The sequence below is a fragment of the Pelodiscus sinensis genome, chromosome 3 (assembly GCF_049634645.1).
Source record: "Pelodiscus sinensis isolate JC-2024 chromosome 3, ASM4963464v1, whole genome shotgun sequence".
NCBI classification, from domain to species: domain Eukaryota; kingdom Metazoa; phylum Chordata; order Testudines; family Trionychidae; genus Pelodiscus; species Pelodiscus sinensis.
In genome coordinates this window covers 152883106-152903962 of record NC_134713.1, presented here as the reverse complement: position 1 = coordinate 152903962, position 20857 = coordinate 152883106, and the positions used below count along the sequence as shown (strand labels likewise).

Genomic DNA, 20857 nt, shown 5'->3' with positions numbered 1-20857 from the left:
CAGCATCTTTTCCTGATGTTTGAGTTCTACTTGGAAGAAGCCTCCTATCCTGCTTAAGTAGCGTGTGTCCAGTCCCATCTGGTTTAGCTTCAGAGATGATCATATCAAAGCCTGAAGTGTTCTGCCTATAGGTTCGACAAACTCTTTAAGGAAAACATCCTTTTGAAAATATCAGTGTTATAATGTATTTTTGCATGATTCTCATCAGAGAATATATTTTGAAGCTATAAACTATATGTCTGACATGACTATTGAAATGGAGGCTGGACTTTTAGAAAGTGAGGAATCACTGCCTGCTTAGTGCCACTCGCACTGCTTTTCCACTCATATCTCAAGGCCTGATCCAAAACCCACAGAAGTCACTTAAAGCCTCCCACTGTTTTCAGTAGATTTTGGACAAAGCCCTCAGACGTTCATTTAAATGTATCTTCTCCTTTATGGCTCTCTATTAGCTGGGTTTACTGATCTCACAGCCTAATCGTTTTCTGCATGTAAATAAAGTTTCAGAGGTTGCGTCTGGTAATGCAGACACAACTGTTGCTAAATGTAATCAACACTAAATAGTCCTATGAGGGTGTAATAGAGGCATAATTCAATTTACAGAGACGTGGATGCTGATAAGAGAGATCTGCTTCTGTTCTAACACTCTCAAGTATTATGGAAATGAGCCCTCTAGTGGACTGTAGACAAAATTACTCAGTGCTCCTGTGGCACTGTGCCTCCCTTTTGATGACAAATTATTACATGACCCCCAGAAAGGGTGACAGATGCTGAAGCTCAAGCCCTGCCATACTGGGGGTGGGGGCAGGAGGATGGGGCTGAAGCTTAAGGGTTACAGCTCTGGGGGTATGTCTAGACTGCATCCCTCTGTCGGCAGAGGAATGAAGATTAGGCAGGCTTTCTTTCTCGACAGATCCCCCTCTAGACTGCCACTGTTTGCCGACAAAGTGTGGAGTCGGCAAAAACAGCAGCCATTTTAATGCAAATTAGGCACAGGATATTTAAATCCCTGCTTCATTTGCAAAGTTGACCTGCCTAATCTGCATCCCTCTGCAGACAGAGGGATGCAGTCTAGACATACTGGGAGGGGGCCTTAACCTGAGCCCTGCTGCCTATGGCTTAAGCCTAAGCCCAAGCCCCGCTGCCCTGGCTTCAGCTTCCACCCTGGGTAATGATGCTCTGGCTTTAGCACTAGGCCTTAGTAAGTCTAACACTAGCCCATTGCAATCGGGTCACAAACCACCAGTATGGCTGAATGTTTAATGAGGGGACTGGATGGGGTAAGCTGTCCTACATTGATCAGAGTTGCCAGATGCTTTCAAAAAATACCGGACACACTTGATCGGGGGAACGGGGCTGGCCGGGGGAGATTGGGAGGGGGGAACTAGCTGGCAGGAAGCAGGGCTGGCTGGGGGGAACCGGCCAGTGGGGAACGGGGATGGCCGGGAGGGGGTCGGGAGGAGCGGAGCTGGCGGGGGTGGGAACAAGGGGGAAAACAGGCCAGTGCGGAGTGGGGCTGGCCCGGCTGCCCGGGGTGCTGCCCGTCCCGCGCATGGTCCCAGTGGGGCGCACAGGCAAGTCTCACCTGGGGGATTCCATTCTGTCCCCACCCCCACACCCTCCTCTCTACTGCATAGTTGCATACTGCCTGGCTAGTAGACACGCTCATGCAGTGTGAGCATGTGTACCAGCTAGGCAGTACGCAACTACATACTGATACTCATGATAATAATAAAACTTAATTAGAAAATACTGTAGCATTTATATATTTTCTTAATTTGTTTCCTGGACAGAAAGCTCATATACCAGGCTGTCCGGTTCAAAACCGGACACCTGACAACACTAACATTGATTATCGGCAAACAAATTAAGCTAGTCCAAATGTTTAATAAGTAAATCTTCTAATAAATGGCTTGATTAAAATGACTTATGAAAAAATGACATTGAAATGTTAGGGTATTTTTCATAATTTCTATACCATGTTTATTTATATTTTTAAATTAAAATAATCTTTGAAATCAAACAATTATGAATCATTTGGATTAGTTTAAGTGTATCAGTAACATGTGACAAGAACATCCATGAAAAATTGGTCCATTTTGATTCCTAAAAAACAAATAATTTAAACATTGCCTATGAAACTAGATCATAGGACAAATTAAGTTTACCAGATCTATTAAATGCTCCATATGCCTCCTGTTTTCTTCCCTCTTCCAACACACCTTTGAGCCACCTGTAGCATATTTTCATATGACCACATACATATTTTCATTGCCAATCATTCTTTCTTTATGCTCCCACATTCTCAGGTGCATAGTGGGTCCAGTGGTTTCCATTATTTATTTTGTTCTTGTGCTAGTGTTCTTTTTCTATTGTTCTGCATAAATGTTTTCTAGGTCACAGGGAGATGTTGTTTTAACAGGCAGTAATTCCTTGGAATGAAACATTCCAAGAAACATTGTGAATAATTACCGGCTGTTAAAACATCTCCTTGTGTCTTTGAGGAAACACTGATGTACATCTATAAGAAAAAGCAGAAATGTGTTGAAGTTGCTATTTGCCTTCCTGGTGCAGAGCAACATGTGTTATATTTCTACAATGTCTGAGGTAGGTTTCAGGATGACTTATTAACTACCATGAAATAATTTTAGGTGGTTCGACCAAAGGACCTCTTGGTACCAGGTAGCTGAGGGCACAGGGGGTATGGAAGTGCTATAAGGATCTGGAATCTAACTACTTGCCCATAATTTTTCTCATTAAGCCTGTGTCACACAGGCCTTTGTAGCTGTGATATACATGGAAAGTGTGAAAGAGTTATGTACAGATACTAGTAATTAGGCCTGTGAGTTAAGGCCACTTACCAAAAGGTGATCCCTAGTCTCTTAGCAGGCAGGGGTGAGAAGTTGCTTCTCTCACTCTATATGTCTCAGATCTGGCTACTAGGACAGTGCTTTTTCCTGAGGGTTTGGGGGATTAGCTCAGTCTAGCTAATGCCCCTTCCAGTGGTTATTTCTATCAATTTCTCCTCTGCAGCCCCTCTCTCACTCCAGGAAGCAGGGTCCTCTTTGTGACTCAGCAATTACATTCCCCACCCACACATGAATCAAGCAATCAGGGCAGCTTTCTGCTTCACTGCCTCACAGTACCACTCCCATGGTGCAAGCCAGGAAACCTGGACCCACCCTCTGCTTTAGGTTCCAGCTTAAGCACCCTCTCCACAGCACCCAAAGTCCATTTCCTGCCTATTACTGCCTTTTCCCAACCTGCTTCTCAGGCTCCAGCCCTTTCCCACACATCTGAGTTGGCCAGTCTCTTCACCACTCCTCCTCTCCCCAGGAAATAACTCTAGTCAATTCACCTCTCCAGTCTCCTTGCTTCTAGATTCGTGTCTTTCACAGAAGGCCCACTTGTCCTTCTCCAATTAGCTGCCTCCAGCTGAAGACTTCCCCTTTTGCAGCCTAATTAACTAAGTGGGCTCACCTGGTCCAATTAAGTTCTTGCAGGGTTAGCACACCCCATCACAGAGTCTTAGGATGTTCTTGTAGCGTTTATGGGGCCAGAAGGAAAAGCAGCAGGGGTTCTTTTCTTTAGGAGTAAGATAATTAACTTTTGAAACTATATCTAGAGTGCAGATGAACCTTCAGGGATTCCTTCAGTCTGTGAGGACAAGCTGCCCACAGGCTTGTTCTCCTGAGAATAGGTCTCAGAAAACCGCAATGAAAATGCTGGGAAAAGGAGCTGGTGGTTAGTTATCAGGTAAGAGACTGGAGAATGCCTTGTTAATTAAGTTTAGGTACTAGGAAGCGTGTAATGATTTCATTTTATATGCATTTGTTCCCTATATTTTAATTCTCTATTACTTAAATCTTTATTCTCTGATAATAAACTTATCAGAAAAGGAATGGTGATCCAGAGTTGAATCTTACACATTGCAGTGTGCTATGGTTACCATATTTGAACTTTCAAAAAAGAGGACACTCCTGAGAGTGGGTGTATTTGTATCAGGATCTACAAACTCACAAGGGGCATCTAGACTGGCAAGATTTTGCCCCCAAAAACTTACCAGCTGTCTACACTGGCCTCTTGAATTTGTGCAAGAGCACTGACGTTCTAATGTAAGAATTCAGTTCTTCTTGCACAAATACTTTGACGCTTCCGCTCAGAGATAAGCCCTCTTGCGCAAGAATACTTGCGCAAGTGTAGACAGGCACCTTAATTTTTTGCGCAAGAAAGCCCAATGGCTAAAATGGCCATCGGAGCTTTCTTGCGCAAAAGCGCGTCTATACTGGGCATGGATGCGTTTGCGCAAAAGCACTTTTTGCGCAAAATCATCCGTGCCAATCTAGTCGCTCTTTTGCGGAAACACTTTTAACAGAAAAATTTTTTACGTTAAAAGTATTTCCACAAAATCATGCCAGTCTAGATGCAGCCCACATTGTATTCATGTGTTCTACGATATATCAGTGATCCCCAATGCGGTGCCCCTCTGGCGCCATGGCACCCGCCGGGCCATTTCTGTGCGCCCACTGAGTGAACGGGGCCGTCCCTGCCTGACTTCAGAGGTGCTGTATTTCTGCAGCTGCCGCAAAGGGGGGGAGGGGGGGAAGCTGTGGTCGGAGCCGCTCTTCCTGCCGCCGGCAGCTCACACATGCGGTGCGAGCCCTTCTGGGTGCCGCAGATCAGAAGGGTGCTGGGTTCCTGGTGGGGGAGGAGATCCTGGGAGAGGGGAACCAGAAGCTAGGCCACACGGCGCCATGCATCACCTGCTCCTAGCAGTTTTAAAATCTCAGGCCGTGACGTCAAGTCACACCCGGGCATCTCCCTGCCCACCTGAGAATGCCAGCAGCATGCGCAGGCAAGGGGGAGCTGAGCTGACTTCTGAGTGAGGGGCATGGGGCCCCCTTAGGTGCGGGGCCCGATTCAGTAGAATTGGCCGAATCAGCTTCAGTCCAGCCCTGGCTATGACCTGGGGGAGGGGATTGGGGTGCAGGGTATGGGAGGGAGTATGGGTGCAAGAGGATATTCTGACTTGGGAGAGGGTTGTAGGAGGAGGTGCAGGGTCTCAGATGGAGTTATGACCTGGGAGAGTGTGGGTGCAGAGGGTTTGGATGGTGATCTGGTGCAGGGAGTTGGGGAGTGGAAGGGGCTAGGGTATCGGAGGCAGGCTCTGGCTGGGATGGTCTATTTAGTTGGCTCCCAGCCATCAGTCCTGCAGGACACCAAGGAAGGCTGCCTGCATTCTGCAGCTCTCTCTAGGTGCCATGCACTCATTGTGGGGGGGAAGAGACTTTGTACACTGCCCCTGCCCCTGCCCCATGCCCAATAACTGTAGCTTCTATTAGCCAGCCAATGGGAGCTGTGATGAGTGGGCAAAATATGATCTGTGGGCCAGATCTGGCCTGCCAAGCTGCTGGATCTGACCCGCAAGAGCCTCAGTCGGCTCCCTGCCTGCCCCACTCCTACTCTGCACTCAAGAAACCTGGCTGCTGCAGGGCCATGTTTATCTCTGAATGCTTATAGCCTAGAGGGAGTGGGGCAAAGGATTTTCACACTGCTCCCACCCCCAATAGCTCCCATTGGCCAGTTTCCAGCCAATAACAGCTGCCTGTTTTCAGGACAGGCAGTATATGAAGTGTCCCTCCCCCTTCATCCTCTGGACTCACATGGCCCCTGTAGCTACTGTGATTAGTACGGGATGTGGAAGGCATGGACTCTGGCTAAGGAACCTGCCGGGCTGCTGTCTGGAAGCCACCCAGGTAAGGTGTCTCAGCCAGAACTGGCCTCTGGTACCCCAGCTTCCTCCTCCTCCAACTGTCTGCCCTCTCCTGCTCCCCAACCCCATGTAACCCAAACCTTCTGCACCTTTGCTCCAGCCCCCAAATAACTTCCCAGACACTGAACCCCCCTCCTACACCCGTCCTGAGGTCACAACCCCCTCCCAAGCTTTGCATTCCAATCCACTATCCCTGGTCACAGCCCAAATCCCTGCAGCCCCTCCTGAACTCCTGCCCCAGTTACAACCCCCTCTCAGACCCTGTACTACAGGGGTGGGCAAGACAGCCTCCATGGGCTGGATCCGGCCCGCCAAACCCTTTGATACAACCTGTGGCTGCTCCCCTGTCCCCAGGCCACTTGAGACCTGGGGATGAGGGAGTGCATAAAGTCCCCTCTCTCCTGTCAGGGGTGCCAGAGGGAACCACCAGCTGTTTAAAACAGCTGGCAGTTCTTTCTAGGCACTGCACACCCCTGGCAGGGTGAGGCAAGGGGCAAAGACTTCACACACTCCCCCACCCCTAGGTCAATCAGGGTCTGAGGGTGGGGGAGCATGCAAAGTCCCGTGGCTTGCCCCTTCTGCCCAAAGCCCCGCCCTTTTGTGGGGCAGCCAGTGACCACTTACGAAATTCATGAAGTGGCCCCCCCCTTTAAAAATTATTGCCCACCCCTGAACTAGAGGCAGGGGCAGCGCACAAAATCCTAGACTCCCACATATTCCCCTGTGAAGACCCCATCTACTTGGGGTTGGTGCAAGATTTACACCTCTTGGGTTTTGCAGCAAGAAGGTTGAGTGCTTCTGAGCCTTTGTTTTCTGGTATGCTCCCAGTTCCACAGACATATCCTTGAGCAGTACTCTTTATTATTAGGTTTTAAAACTTACTGTCAAATCTTTCCGGGTATGCCTACACTACAAAGTTAGTTCGAACTAACAAACGTTAGTTCGAACTAACTTTCATAGGCGCTACGCTAGCGCTCTGCTAGTTCTAATTTAATTCGAACTAGCGGAGTGCTTAGTTCGAACTAGGTAAACCTCATTCCACGAGGATTAAGCCTAGTTCGAACTAGCTAGTTCGAATTAAGGGGTGTGTAGCCCCTTAATTCGAACTAGTGGGAGGCTAGCCCTCCCCAGCTTTCCCTGGTGGCCACTCTGGGCACCACCAGGGAAACTCTTCTGCCCCCCTCCCGGCCCCGGAGCCCTTAAAGGGGCACGGGCTGGCTACAGTGCCCGTGCCAGATGCAAGCCTGCCAGGACCCAGCCAGCAGACCCTGCACCTGGCACGGATCGAGCCACCCACCCGATGCCCTCCCCCTCTTCCCGGGACCAGGCTGGCGGCTCCCGGGAGCTTGCCCGGGACCGCAAGAGGCGGGCACCCGCCTGGTCTAGTGCGGACATCGTGGACCTCATCCACAACCTCCGCACTAGGCACAGGAAAGTGGCTGGCTTGGGCAGGAGAGCTGCCAGCCTGGCCACCCAGGAGCAGGTGTGCAAGAGAATCAAGGGGGTCCACTGAGACCCCCGACCCTGAGCCCTGAGCTTACAATGGCCGTCCTGGGTCAGACCAAAGGTCCATCTAGCCCAGTAGCTTGTCTGCCGACAGCGGCCAACCCTAGGGACCCTGGAGGGGATGGACCGAAGACCGTGACCAAGCCATTTGTCTTGTGCCATCCCTCTCCAGCCTTCCACAAACCTTGGGCAGGGACACCACTCTTACCCCCTGGCTAATACCACTCCATGGACCCAACCTCCATGACTTGATCTCACTTCCCTTTAAACTCTGTTCCAGTTCTAGCCTTCACAGCCTCCTGCAGCAAGGAGTTCCACAGGTTGACTCTTTGCTTTGTGAAGAACAACTTTCTGTTACTAGTTTGAAGCCTGCTACCCATTCATTTCATTTGGTGTCCTCTAGCCCTTCTTTATGGGAACTAATGAAGAACTTTTCTGTATGCACCGTCTCCACCCAACTCCTGCTTTTAGAGACCTCTATCCTGTCCCCCCTCCGTCTCCTCTTTTCTAAGCTGAAAAGTCCCAGTCTCTTTAGCCTCTCTTCATATGGGACCTGTTCCCAACCCCTGATCATTTTAGTTGCCCTCCCCTCTCCCAGCCTCTCTCTTCCCCTCTCCCACCTCCTTTTCCCAGTCTCCCCCAGTTTTGTTCAATAAAGACAGATTCCATTTTGTGAGACACGTTATCTTTATTTTGTACATCAAGAAGAGGGGCTAGGGAAGGGTAAGTGGAAGGAAGTGAGGGAGGAATGGGACACGAGCCCCCGATGGGGAGGACTGGGCTGGCTCTGCGGGCTTCTGGGGGTGGAAGCTCTCCTGCAGCCCCCCAATTGCCCCCTCTCCCCAGATGGCAGCCTGCGGCAAGTGCAGCCGGTCTGATGGCCGAGTGCTGTGATGTGCCCAGTGTGGGCACTCAGGGCACTTCAAGCCAGGACTGCTTTGCAAGCGGGGCACCCCTGAGAACTGTCTGTCCGGGGTGGGGGTTGGGACCCTTTAAGCGCAGCCCTCGGCTAGCCTGAGGCAGCAGCTCCACGCTCTAAGTCCTCCTCTGATGCCCTGCCGGCACTGCTTCCGGCCATCCTTAACCCCGCTTTAGGGTCCACTTAATGTCGACGCGCTAGTTCGAATTAGCAAAATGCTAATTTGAACTAGTTTTTAGTTCTAGACGCGTTAGTTCGAATTAACTAATTCGAACTAAGTTAGTTTGAATTAGCGCTCTAGTGTAGACATACCCTCCCAGAGGCAAGACAGTTAATGGACACTTTTGAAAATGTGACCTGTATTTTTGGTGAATGAGAAATAAAGATATTGAAAAATTCTTGACAATCTAGTGGGCCAGTTTGGGCACGTCTACACTACAGTGTTATTTCAGAATAATAACTCCTGAAACACCACACTATGTGCTCTGGCTGCCCTTGCAGACACACAGCACTTCCACCATGGAGCTGCCCCCTGCAGTCACTAGCTCCTAGACCTGCTGCATCTCCTGGTGCAGTTCATGCAGGCTGCCCTTGTGGCACTTCTTGAGGATGGCAACCAGCCTGGAATGGGGGACCTCCTCACTCAAGCCAGGAACTCCTCATGCAGCACAGTCTGTCCTATTGCCTCCTGCACACCATGTGCCACCGCTTCTGGTGACAGAAGAGCAGTACCTACTGGTGGGACCGGATCATCATGGAGTGGTGGGATGACCAGCAGTGGCTCCAGAACTTCTGCATGGGGAAGGAACCTTTATGGAGCTCTGCGAGTGGCTCGCTCCTGCCCTCCGGTAACGGGACACCCACATGGGACCTGCTATCCCCCTGCAGAAGTGCGTCGCCATCACTATTTGGAAGCTCACCACACCGGACAGCTATCGCTCCATCAGGAACCCGTTTGGCGTGAGGAGATCGATCATTGGGGCAGTGCTCACGCAGGTGTAGCTCTCTTGCTATTGTCCCAGGAGAGTGGAAAAGCATTGGAATGGCTTCCTTAGGAAAGGGTGGTGGTGAAATCTCCCTGCCTGAAGGTTTTTCAGTCCTGCCTTCAGGAAGCCCTGCTGGGGATGGGTGCTTGGGAATGCTTCTGCTATGGGAAGGGGCTTGGGCTTGGGGAACTCCCAAGGGCTCTGGCAATCCTGTGATTTTATAATTCTATCATTCTACAGGTGGTGAGGGCTGACACCCCGGGCACAGTGGACCCTATTGTTGTCAGCTTTGCTGCCATGGGCTTCTCCAATTGCAGGGGCGGGGGGGGGGGGGGGGCACCCACATCCTCATCCAGGCCCCTGACCACCATGCCTCCAATTACATCAATAGAAAGGGGTACTTTGCAATGGTGCTGCAGGCCCTCATGGACCACTGAGGCTGCTTCATGGACATTAACGTCGGGTGGTCGGGGAAGGCACATGACGTCCGTGTCTCTAGGAACTCCAGCCTCTTCCAGAAGATGCATGCTAGCACTCTTTTTCCCGACTGCTCCATTAGGGTTGGGGACATGGACAGGCCCATGTACATCCTGGGCGATGCAGCCTACCCCTTGCTCTCCTGATTCATGAAGCCTTGATGGGGACACCTGGACCCCATCAAGGAATGCTTCAATATTAGACAGATCCAGTGCCACATCATAGAATCATAGGACTGGAAGGGACCTTGAGAGGTCATCGAGTCCAGCCCCCCGCCCTCAAGGCAGGACCAAGCACCTTTGGCTGCCTCAAAGGGAGGTTCTAGTGTTTCCTTACCCGCCTGGACCTTGACAATTGGAACATCCCCCACGTGGTGGCGGTCTGCTATGTCCTGCACAACCTTTGCGAAAATAGGGGGAAAATTTCCTGCCAGGGTGGGGGTAGAGGCTGAGCAGCTCACAAGGGCTTTTGAGGAGCCATGCACCACTGCCATCCAGCAAGCCCATCAGGGGGCTATGCGCATCCAGGAGGCTCAGAGGGAGAGTTTCAGCCAAGGCCAGCTGTGAGGCTTTCCCCTGGGGCCTCCCACAAGGGACCTCTGCATAGCCCCTGTGTGCTTTTCTTCCTCCACCCTTCCCATTTTCCCCCTCCCCTGCAGACCAAATAAAGCAGACTTTTTTTTTTTTGATACAATAAACTCTGATTTTTATTTGAGATATCTAGAACTGGGGAGGGACTGGAGAAAGAACCCAGTAGGAGGAAGTGCTGCTCAGTGAAGCCACACCGGGTGCATAAAAATAAGAGGTTTTATTGCCAGAGCATATTACGCCTCACAGCCTTCACGCATTACTAAATATGCGCTTCTCACTGTGGAGAAACAAGCAATTAAGCAAGCAAGTAGGCAAGCAAGAATCCAATGCTTATGCCCCTTCTGCTACAGACAGTCCCGGACCTCCCATCTGTGCTCTTGAGGGCTATTAGCGGGTGCTGCTCCAGCATGGGGAGTTCCTGGGGATCTACACAACCTAGGTCCACAGGTGAGACTGTTCCCCGGATCAGTACCTTTCGGCCATCTTATAATTATTCCTTTCTTAGGGGCATAAACATCCACAAGAAGATTCTAGCAGGAAACACCACTGCTGTCTAGTTCTCATACCTCATGTCCTTGGGCCTAATTATCTTGCAACTTGTTTATGTTGCTAAGGAGGCCTTGGGCCAGCTCATCACCAATTGAAACCGGCTCACCACTGTCGCCAGCCGAACCTTCTGTGATAAGGTACAGAAGTAACTGGCGGTCAGCCCTGACAGGAAGTAGATGAGTAGAGTGGGGAGACGGAACTCAGAAATGGGTCTATGAGTGGTGCTTGCCTCAGATGGTCCCACTGCCTCATGTGTGAAGCCCTCAGTGGCCCTTGTGGGGGGGGGGGCTAGGAGGAGAAGCTGGGGGGGCAGGGGTAAGGGCAGGTATGGGGGGAAGGGAGCAGCTGCTGGACTGCTCCATGGCGGTAACCATGCACTTGATGGTATTGGTGTAAACCACGCACATGCTCTTGTGCTGCTGGGATAGGTGCTCCCAGATGGTACGGTACAGCTCCCAGACAGCATGGCATTCCTGGTGGTCCTCCTTAAAGTTTCAATTAAGGGAACTCCAGGTTCCCTCGCCAGGTCGTCCTCAGGTCACCTCTGCCAGTGGGGTCTGGAGGCTGGCGTAGGAAGTGTTACACATGCCCCCCTCATAGCTGGTCCAGCTGCGAAGAAAAGTGAGAAGGGCAGTCATCCCAGGAGACACTGTGCATGAAGCCTAGTCCTAATCTCTGAGCCGACACTGTGAGGCTTCAGTTCAGATGAAGGTGAAGTGCTTTGAGAAAGAAAATCTGTGGCCTAGGCAGTGGGTACCTTCCTGCAGGGGCATGGATATCCCAGGGGACCCTTGCTACCCCCACGTCCCAGGGATAAGCAGGTATGAGAAGGTGCCAGCCAGGCTGAGAGCCTACGGGCAGGAGGGGGGGCGACAGAGCAGTTCAACTTCCCTCCTTGACCTGCACGTGACGGGTCTGGCATTGGCAGCATCCCACAGAGAGAGAAATTGTATCCTTGCCTGATGGAGGAGAGGGGGGAGGGTGTTGGGGGAGGTGTGTGTTAGAAGCAAACTCCGCATGTCGGGGAGGATAATATTGGGTTCTCCTCCACTTCCTCCCCCAAAAGGTTCCTCTGCAGGGGATCGGTGTCTTCCGCCTTGCCGTGCTTGATGAGAGCAGATGCTGCCGTGAGAGTGTGGGCATGACCCTGTGCTATGTGCAGCATGGCTGTGTGTGTACACGACTCTAGTTTCCTTAGTGCTGGTTGCGGTGGGAAGTGTCCCATCACAGAGTCCAAAGTAAGCCAGGCTGTCCAGGAACCTTGTGAGAAGAAGTGACTGGTTCCTGTGTGGCAGCTTCATGGGGCTGTCTGCTCCAGACTGGTGCACCGTGTGCCCCCACTTGCACAGGCCGCTGTGTGATCCTAAGGCTGAGAAGGCCAAGCACGGAGCGTGCCATCCAGCTGGGCATAAAAGCACCAGGTCTGGGGTGCCACTTCTTTACAGGAACTTCTTTCCCGGCCTTGGTGTAAGACTGCCAGAGCTCCTTGACCCTCATCTTAACCTGGCCGGAGTGCGACTGTGTCCTCTCTGAACCAGGCTGGTGGCCATCTGGGTGTACACATCGGCATTTTGCCATCTGGTATGGAGATCCTGGAGGTTTGATTGATACCCTCAGGCTTTGATCAGATCTAGCATCTCTGCATCAGTCCACGAGAGTGCCCTCCTCTTCCACCCCTGGACAGGGGCTCGAGAGCTAGCTGCTGGCATGCTTGCAGCTGTGGGGGCTCAGTGAGAGTGTTGGGTCTGCCATGGCAGCAGGAGGCTGGGCAGAGTGCTCTTGTATGGCGTGGTGCGAGCAGGGCCTGGATTGTGCCATAAGCACATTCCCTTCTGCCTGCACCTTTAAAGGCTGCAGGGGAAGGGAAACGATAGAGTTTTCAAGGTGTGGACAGAGTAGCCATGAGGGCAGCTGTGAGAAGCCCTGGAGGCCAATTATTTTGAAATAAGCAGCTGTGCTGTCCACACTCACCTAATTTTGAATTAGCAATTTTGACAAAGCTATTTCAAACTAGGTATTATTTCTCATGAAAGTAGGGCTTGCTATTTCGGAGTCAGAAGCCTGTTATTTCAAATTAATTTAGAAATAACGGGTTTGCTGTGTGGACGAAATTATAGTTAGTTCAAAATAATTTGAGTTATTTTGAAATAACTCTATAGTGTAGACACACCCTTTCTGATCTGAGTATAAATCTGCAGTGGCTCTTAAATTTAAGGGAGTTAATCCAGATTTTAACTGTTGTAATTGAAAGCAGAATGTGACCCAGTATTTCCCAGTGGTGTCAATGTGTTTCACACTTTCATTCGTATCTGTTCCAAGCTTTTATTTTGTCTAAAACAAGGTAAAAGACAGAGAATGGAGTTAGCTGAAGTGCTGACAACAGTAATTCTCCTTGAAATGAAACACCACATTGTCATCTTTTGGCATCTTAGTTTGGAACTAAATCACAATTGAACTGAAAGAGTTTTCCTGTCACAGTCACATTTTATTTGATAAAAATAAAATACCACTGAAATGTAAGGAATTAGCTCATTCTGGGCACTCCTAAGAAAACAGTTATTAGATCATTTATTCATGATAATCTTTCTAACATCAGAGAGCCTGTGGCAACTTTGTTGTTGGAAAGAACAATTAAAATATACTTACAAATTTGATTTCTTAAGCTCTTTAAATCTCAGGAGAGGAAGTTCTATGAGCATCAGCTAGAGGAGTTTTGAACTCATTCTTCTCTTGGGAGTGAGTGGCTTGCACCACCCCACAGTATAATAAATTGGTGTTTCACGCCTTTAACATGGGAAGCTCCCCCTCAGATCCACATGAAGCAAGTTACACTCTCACAAATGTTTTACAATGCTGTCTGGCCCTACTAAATTCTGTAGGAGCCATAGGTTTGGAGTTTCTACCTAACTGAGCTACTCCCAAACTCCTTTAAAGGACAGTCCGCAGCATGGAAACTACAGTAGTAGAGGGTCCTCCAGATTTTCAACTCCCAAGCTGCCCCCCCTTCTTTTTCAGTTCCATGGAGGCAGAACAAGGATATCTGGGTTTGAGGTAGATCCTGGATTGCACTTAAATTCAAAAAGTGATCTTGTGCTTAACAAGGTTGGAGACCACCGGATTAGGGGAACATGGCCCAAAAGTGGGGGACTCTATTCTGTGTCTAAAAAGGCAACTCCCTCTGTGTTTCGAGAGGACCATAAGGTTTATAGTTTTGTTTGTATCTGACATTACACAGTGTCTCTGATTTTAAGTGTTGATAATGTGCGTCGTTAATGGGAGCCTTTTCATTATCTTCACTGATAATTGAAGTGAGGGACCAGGTCCTTACTGAATAAGAGCATAGTATTTATGCTGAAACTGCTCATAGATTGCTCTGTCTTAATCACTAGAGATGAATTGAAGCTGAAATATTTGGATCCATATCAACTTTTCCCCCAAGTTTGGGAATATTCAGATCCAAAGTTTTGTTTTGGGCCATTGTAGACAAAGGGCCCAGAAGTCAAATTCATAAAGTGACTTTTTTCCCATCTCTATATTGCTTTTTGTTTGTCTTCCTCCCCTTGAATCTATTTTTGAAAGCGCATGTAGTGATATTAATTGCCTCATTGAGTTACTCACTTCTAAGTAGACAAACATCATTATGTTTATGACTTTAATTGCATGGTTGCACCACAGAATACAGTAAATTGGCTAACAATGCCCAGTCACTATGTTCTTTCAACATTTGCCTTGCGTGTACTCTATCGGCGGTGAAAGCAATTTATGCAATTATATACACATTTTAAACAATCAGACCTGACAGGCAGTGGGTTTCAGGGGCAGCGTTCTTGCATGCCTCAAGTGTGCTCTCAGGCAGGAGGTTAACTTCAACAGCCCAGGCCGTCCAATAATCCTCCAGAAATGCACCACCCACAGGGGCTCATTGAGATTGTGAAATTATAATTATTTTTCAAAAGTTATAGGTTCTCCCTTTGCCACAAACTGGGACATCATTGGCAGTCAATCACAAAGCCATATCTGTGTCCAGCATTCCAAAGGCTTGTCAAATTTCTAGTCATCACACACTTTGAAGGTTATTATAAAGTGAGTCTGCTTGAAGCACATATGAAGTACCTCCTTTCTTCCAGCTGACTTTTCCAACAGCTCTTTCTGGTGTTAGCACCACTGATTGTTTCTCAGTGGAAATCCGTGGGTACTTGCAAGAGGGCTCCATTGATTTATGGCCTGTCTTTTGGTATTAGGCATATGAAGCAAGTTCAGCTCTTTACTCCAGTGTATGTATTCTTTGGGGGAATTGTGAAACTATCTGCACTGAATGAGTAGTTGTTTGCTAAGTACAAAGTGAAAAGGGCTGTGGTGTATTTTGGTATACCTGGAGCAATCCCATTTCCTGAAGGCGTCACAGCATCTGGAGAGCCAGAATTGAATATACTACAGGCAGTCCCCGACTTACGCGGATCCTTCTTACGTCGGATCCGCAGTTACGAACGGGGTTTTTCTCGCTCCGGAGGACTGGAGCAGTGGGACACCCAGATGCTCCGGGGTCCCGCCACCCACATCCTCTGGGGCGAGAAAAGCTGCTCCGTGTCTCCCTGGTCCAGGGAGACGCTGAGCAAAGCCGCGGAGCACGCGGGCAGCGGGACAGCCCAGACGCGTCGCGGCTGTCTTTGCTCCCTGTCTACCTGGTCTGCTATCTACGGGGAGACGGGGAGCAAAGCTTTGGAGGATGCTGGCAGCGGGACAGCTGCGGCATGTCTGGGCTGTCCCGCTGCCCGCGTGCTCTGCGGCTTTGCTCCCCGTCTCCCTGGTCTGCTGGTCTCAGTCCGCTGCCCGCATCTCCCTGGTCTGCTGGGGGGGGGGGGGGGGGGCTGAATCAGGACGCCTGGGGCAGAGCAGCTTGGGTGCAACCCAGCAGCACCCTAGCTGCTGTGCTCCAGGCGTTCCCAAGTCAGCCGCTGCTGAAACTGACCAGCGCTGACTACAGGAAGCCAGAGGCAGAGTTGCTCTGCCCTGGGCTTCCTGGAATCAGCCGCTGATCAGTTTCAACAGGCTGAATCTGGACGTCAGTTCCGACTTACATACAGATTCAACTTAAGAACAAACCTACAGTCCCTATCTTGTGTGTAACCCGGGGACTGCCTGTACTTATCGCTGTTCTCTTTCCAAGTCTGGGCATGCATTACTCACACTCAAACTATAGTAAGTCTGCCTCCTATCCTACTCATACACGCCAAAAGGACAGTTTTCTTACACCTTCGGATTTGTGGTCAAGCTTAGTTCTTGCACTGTGCCCACAGTGCACCTAGTTAGAGATATATAGTGAGTGCAGTGCACCAGAACCTGGGCCTTTTGTCTTTATCAAGGTAGAGTAAGTTTAGAATTTTTTGAGTAACACTTCACTTGCTATGCAGTACAACTAGCACTAATTATTAAATCCGTTAAATGTTAAACCCTAACATCACTGAATTGGCTTAAAATCATGAGTCTGAAATCAACCCAATATATTCTGGGTTCTCTTTCTAGTTGTGCGCTTGTGTGGTATACTCAGTTAATGGTTTCAAGCTTTTTTCCACAACCATTGAAATCAGAATTCTACTTTTTAAGAAAGGAAAGTTGTGATACCTATGTCAAGAAATGCCTCCCTCCAAAAGATGGTTCTCTAAGTCCTCTAAATGTTGTGATACAATAAAATCATGAGAGATGGCAACACTGTAATGTTTGGCATGAAAAAGTAGATTTATATAAAGAAAGGAGAATTGTATTTTTTGTTGTAGAATTTTGGAGTGGACAGAAGTTCTAAGATGAATTTTTTTGCAGCATCATTTCTAAATTTTTTTGACGATTGATTATTATTTCATTATTCTTGTGTTTGAAAACTTCATTTATTTAGCAGAAAATTTAAAGATCTATCTATGAGGATAAGGGGAAAAACAGAGGAAGATGGAATAGGAAACTGTATCAAGCAAGAAATAGTAGGAAATTAAGGTTCAGGGGGAGAGGGGATAAAAAATCAAACACAGAAATTATCATCAGGGGCATATTAGTGCTTATTGAATAGTGCAAAACAAAGCCATGCAGTAGAGAAGTATTTATAAGAGTGTGAGTACTGATATAGTAATAAGCAAATTGCTGAGAGAATTAAGGGGTTATGTTTCTCGAAGTGTAAGTATAATATTTACTCATGGGGTAAAATGGAAAACTTTTTTTTACAGAGCATGAATTAAAGCATGAACAGAATTGTAAGTGGTGAGGAGGATTTTGAAGATAAGAGACAAATAGGAATTAGAAGTTAGCCTGTTTCTTAACAGCAAATGAAAAGACATTTGAACAGATGTTTTTCATTTGGTGAAATGGGAGGTACAGTGGTTTTGTAAGTTTCTCTAGCCTCTTTTTTGAGAAATTAGTCCAAGTAAATTCCTTGGTAGTTGATAACTTTTGTGACATTTTAGTGGAAAATGAATTCATGATACAACCAAAGAGGCATTCTTTTGTAAGAGATTTATTGTATAAGCACTGTCTCATCTTTTTCAGTAGATAAAAGTGATGTTTCTTATTTGGGAGAGAAGTAGATGGAGATGTAAAACACATTAATTCAGATTTAGAGATTAACAGTATAGTGGTAGGGTTTAGACTAGGTCAGGAGTGTTTACACAGTGTAAGAGTGGTCTAAAGCATCCAAAAGACTTTAATGGGTATGCTTGCACAATTAATGATCTGTATAATTAGGAGGAAAAATGTTCTTGCCAAGTTGTAAAAGAATTTGTATCTTCTTCTTTGCAAAAGTAGGGTTCTTGCAAATGTCATAGAGATGAAATGTGAAGAAAAATAGCTTTCTGAAAGACTACTCTTTGGTATGTGTAAGAGGTGTGTGGTGTGGGGTCATTCTTGGTCTATTACATCTGTATATCACACATGGGTACATAAATTGGTTAGAAATTTTTATAGAGCTCAAATTCCAGCTAAGGATTTGGAGACTGCAATTCCTATTTGATAGATCATTTGATTTCTAAGATTTCAGATTGTGGGACGTGTATTTTAGGGAAGTATAGATTTGGATGTGGAGATTTCTGAAGTGGGGACTGACCAGTATTGCTGTAATGTGGTTAATATGAAGGAGGAGTTTGGTTTAGAGCAGACTCAGTTTGAAGTTGCCAAATGTGAGAAATTTTATATTTCAGGTTGTTTTCTGCTGCGAGATATTATTTTATATTAGTCAACTCAAAATTGTGGCAGACATTGAGGTTGCAGAAGGAAAGAGAATGGATGGAATTCACAGTTTATTATTGTGCTTTTTTCTAGTAAAGAAGATTACTCCTAGAAGTGTAACGAATGGAATGTTAGCGGATTAAGTTCCTGTTAGAGATTTGGACATGAATGAAACGAGGCTGATTTATACAATAAAACCATTTCAGACATTTGCCCATTTGTAGACTTCAAGGGGTAAGTTACTTTCAAGTCAGTTGTGCATGAAACAAAGAGTAAAATGGTGTGTGTTCCTTTGCCCGTTTAGGAAAATGTTTCTCAGATGCTATTTGATGACTGTGATGGAGGAAAAAATGGACTTTTAGTTAATGTGGTGCCAAAATGTGGATAATTTGACAGCAATTTGTTGATGTTGGAAAATGGTAAATTTTTTGAAAATAATAATCTCTATGCTGAGCTTGATGTGGGAGGTACATCACTTGACACCATAGGAAGGGAGAGAAATGCATGGAGAAATGCATGCTAGAGCCTGTATTTTCTACAAATATGGAGAAGATCCATGAACAGTATCCTGTTTTTTCTCAACATAGCAAGGATGCAGTTATGGGAAAATAATTATAAGATGCACCAGGTGGAGAACTTCTCCAGTTAGTGTATGATAGGGCAAACTTAAGAATCTCTGTGTTTTCCTGATCTCTTACCTTTTGGTGGGGGTTTACAGGACTATTGTGAATCTGAAATTTCAAAGTTTGAAAATAGAAAGCCAAGAACTAATTCTTGAGACTAAATGTTATTGAAATATCCAGTATCTGTTTAGTTGGCTATGGGATAGCAAGCTTCATTCCTTAGATAACTTGCCATACATTAGGTAGTACGGGGTGTAGAAATTTAGATACTCCGGCTACATCTAGACTGCAAGCCTCTCTTAAAAGAGAGAGTCTAGACTACAAGCAGATTTTTTTGAAAAAGCGAGCCACTTTTTCGAAAGAGTCTAGATGCTCTTTCAAAAAAGCACAGTTTGTATTCAGTCGCACCTTCTTTCAAAAGAGTACTTTTGAAAGGCATTATTCCTCGTAAAATGAGGTTTACCGTGATCAAAAAAACTGTCATGTTCTTTTGATTGACTTTTGAAAGAATGTGGCAGCAGTCTAAACGCAGGCTACTTTTTTCGAAAAAACCCTGTAGTCTGGACACACCCTCTGGTAGCTTGCAGTTTATTCTTCCAAGAAGAATCCTTCCCTGGGTGAGGGAATAAGAGTCACCAGATATATTTGTTTGCTTCTCTAGGTCAAAGGTTCAAATAATTGGAGACAGCAATGAGTGAACTGAAGAGTTTTATAACAAACTCTGGGACTTATATGGAACCTTCTGCTGTGGAGAATACTAGGCTGTGCTCATTGGCTAATTATTTTAAGAAGCACAAGTGTACTAGGTATTGTAGAAAGACTGAGAAGTTGGAACATATTATGCATGTTGCTAATTTGGATATCCTTGAAAAGTGAGTTCTCCTGTTGAAGTATACAAACTGTTTTTTGGTGACAACAGATATGGGGAGAGTTACAGTGAATATATTAAAACAACAAGGAGTCCAGTGTCACTTTAAAGACTAACACACTTAATAGGGCAATGGAGCTAATTTATTAGCTTTCCTGAGTTTGCATTAGTTGGGATTGGTCCTGCTTTGGGCAGGGGGCTGGAATTGATGTCCTCCTGAGGTCTCTTCCAGCTCTATGATTCTATGTGAGCTACAACTCACTTCTTCAGATGCTGAAGAGAAAAAGACAGAGAGAAAGAGGAAAAAGAAAGATACAGAGATGGGAGTGTGACAACAGTGCTAATTAAATCGGAGTGGACGTGGCTAATCTCCAACAGTAGTGAGAAGGGGAGTGTACTAGAATGGGAAATTACCTATTGTAATGCAAGAACCACTCAACCTGTTTGTTTAGATCTTGATTCAGGCTATCGAATTTGCATATGAATTCCAGCTCAGCAGTTTCTTTCTGCAGTCTGTTGTTGAAGTTTTTCCATGAAGTATGAAACATGCTGAAAAATGTACAAAGCGACTAGGAGACCTTGCAGTATGTTTAGGAGCAAATATTCAGCGATAGTGTACGAGGCAGAAAATATTCTTAAGGGGGTTTTGGCAATCCATTAGGAAAGCTGTTACCTGTTAATGAGGCTGAATTAATTATGGCTGATGTGGCAGCTGCTATGGAAATGAACAGTTTTAAGAGACTGGATTTAAATACTGTGATTGGGCAGTTAAATATAGATCAGCCAACATGCTTTTGTTCAGTGATCTCTTGCAGCAGACTCCAGTAAAGGAAAAAACAGCACTTAAAGTCTTTTGAGCATCTGCACTGTTCAAGAGTCTTGGCAGCACTGGCAATATCTGTTTATGGAGGTAACAGGAAAAACAGATTACGAGTATGTGTCAGCATGCAGAAGGAGAAGAATGTGGGAACATTTTGAATAACTTGTGGGTTGGCAAATTGGTGTCATTTAAATTACTCCAATTGAAGAACAGTTGCTAATGTCAGTATTGATGCTTGTGCTCTTCTCTTCCAAGCCAACACTTTATCACTTTTATTTCCATTTTTATACCTTTGCTTTATGGAAAAATGATCTATAATGTCTGTCTCAGCAAGTTCAACTCCCTTTACATGTTAGGGTGTGTCTACACAGTACCCTAACCTCAAAATAAGACACTCAATTTGCTCTATGCAAATTGCATATCTTATTTCAATTGAATTTCAAAATAGGCTATTTCAAAATTTGGTGCATCTACACAGCACCAAATTTTGAAATAACGCACCATTTCAAGACATCCTTAACCCTCATGGAAAGAGGGTTA

The 20857-nt window shown here is 46.8% G+C and overlaps 1 long non-coding RNA gene across 1 annotated transcript in view; it reads left to right on the top strand.

The window, feature by feature from the left end:
* The first annotated feature begins 3583 nt into the window (after window positions 1-3583).
* The window catches only part of LOC142827671 (uncharacterized), a 37902-nt gene continuing 20628 nt past the window's right edge, over window positions 3584-20857 (top strand). Inside the window, exons 1-2 of the long non-coding RNA XR_012902378.1 lie at window positions 3584-3756; window positions 18100-18240. This is a non-coding gene — a long non-coding RNA (uncharacterized LOC142827671). The remainder of the gene's footprint in view (window positions 3757-18099; window positions 18241-20857) is intronic.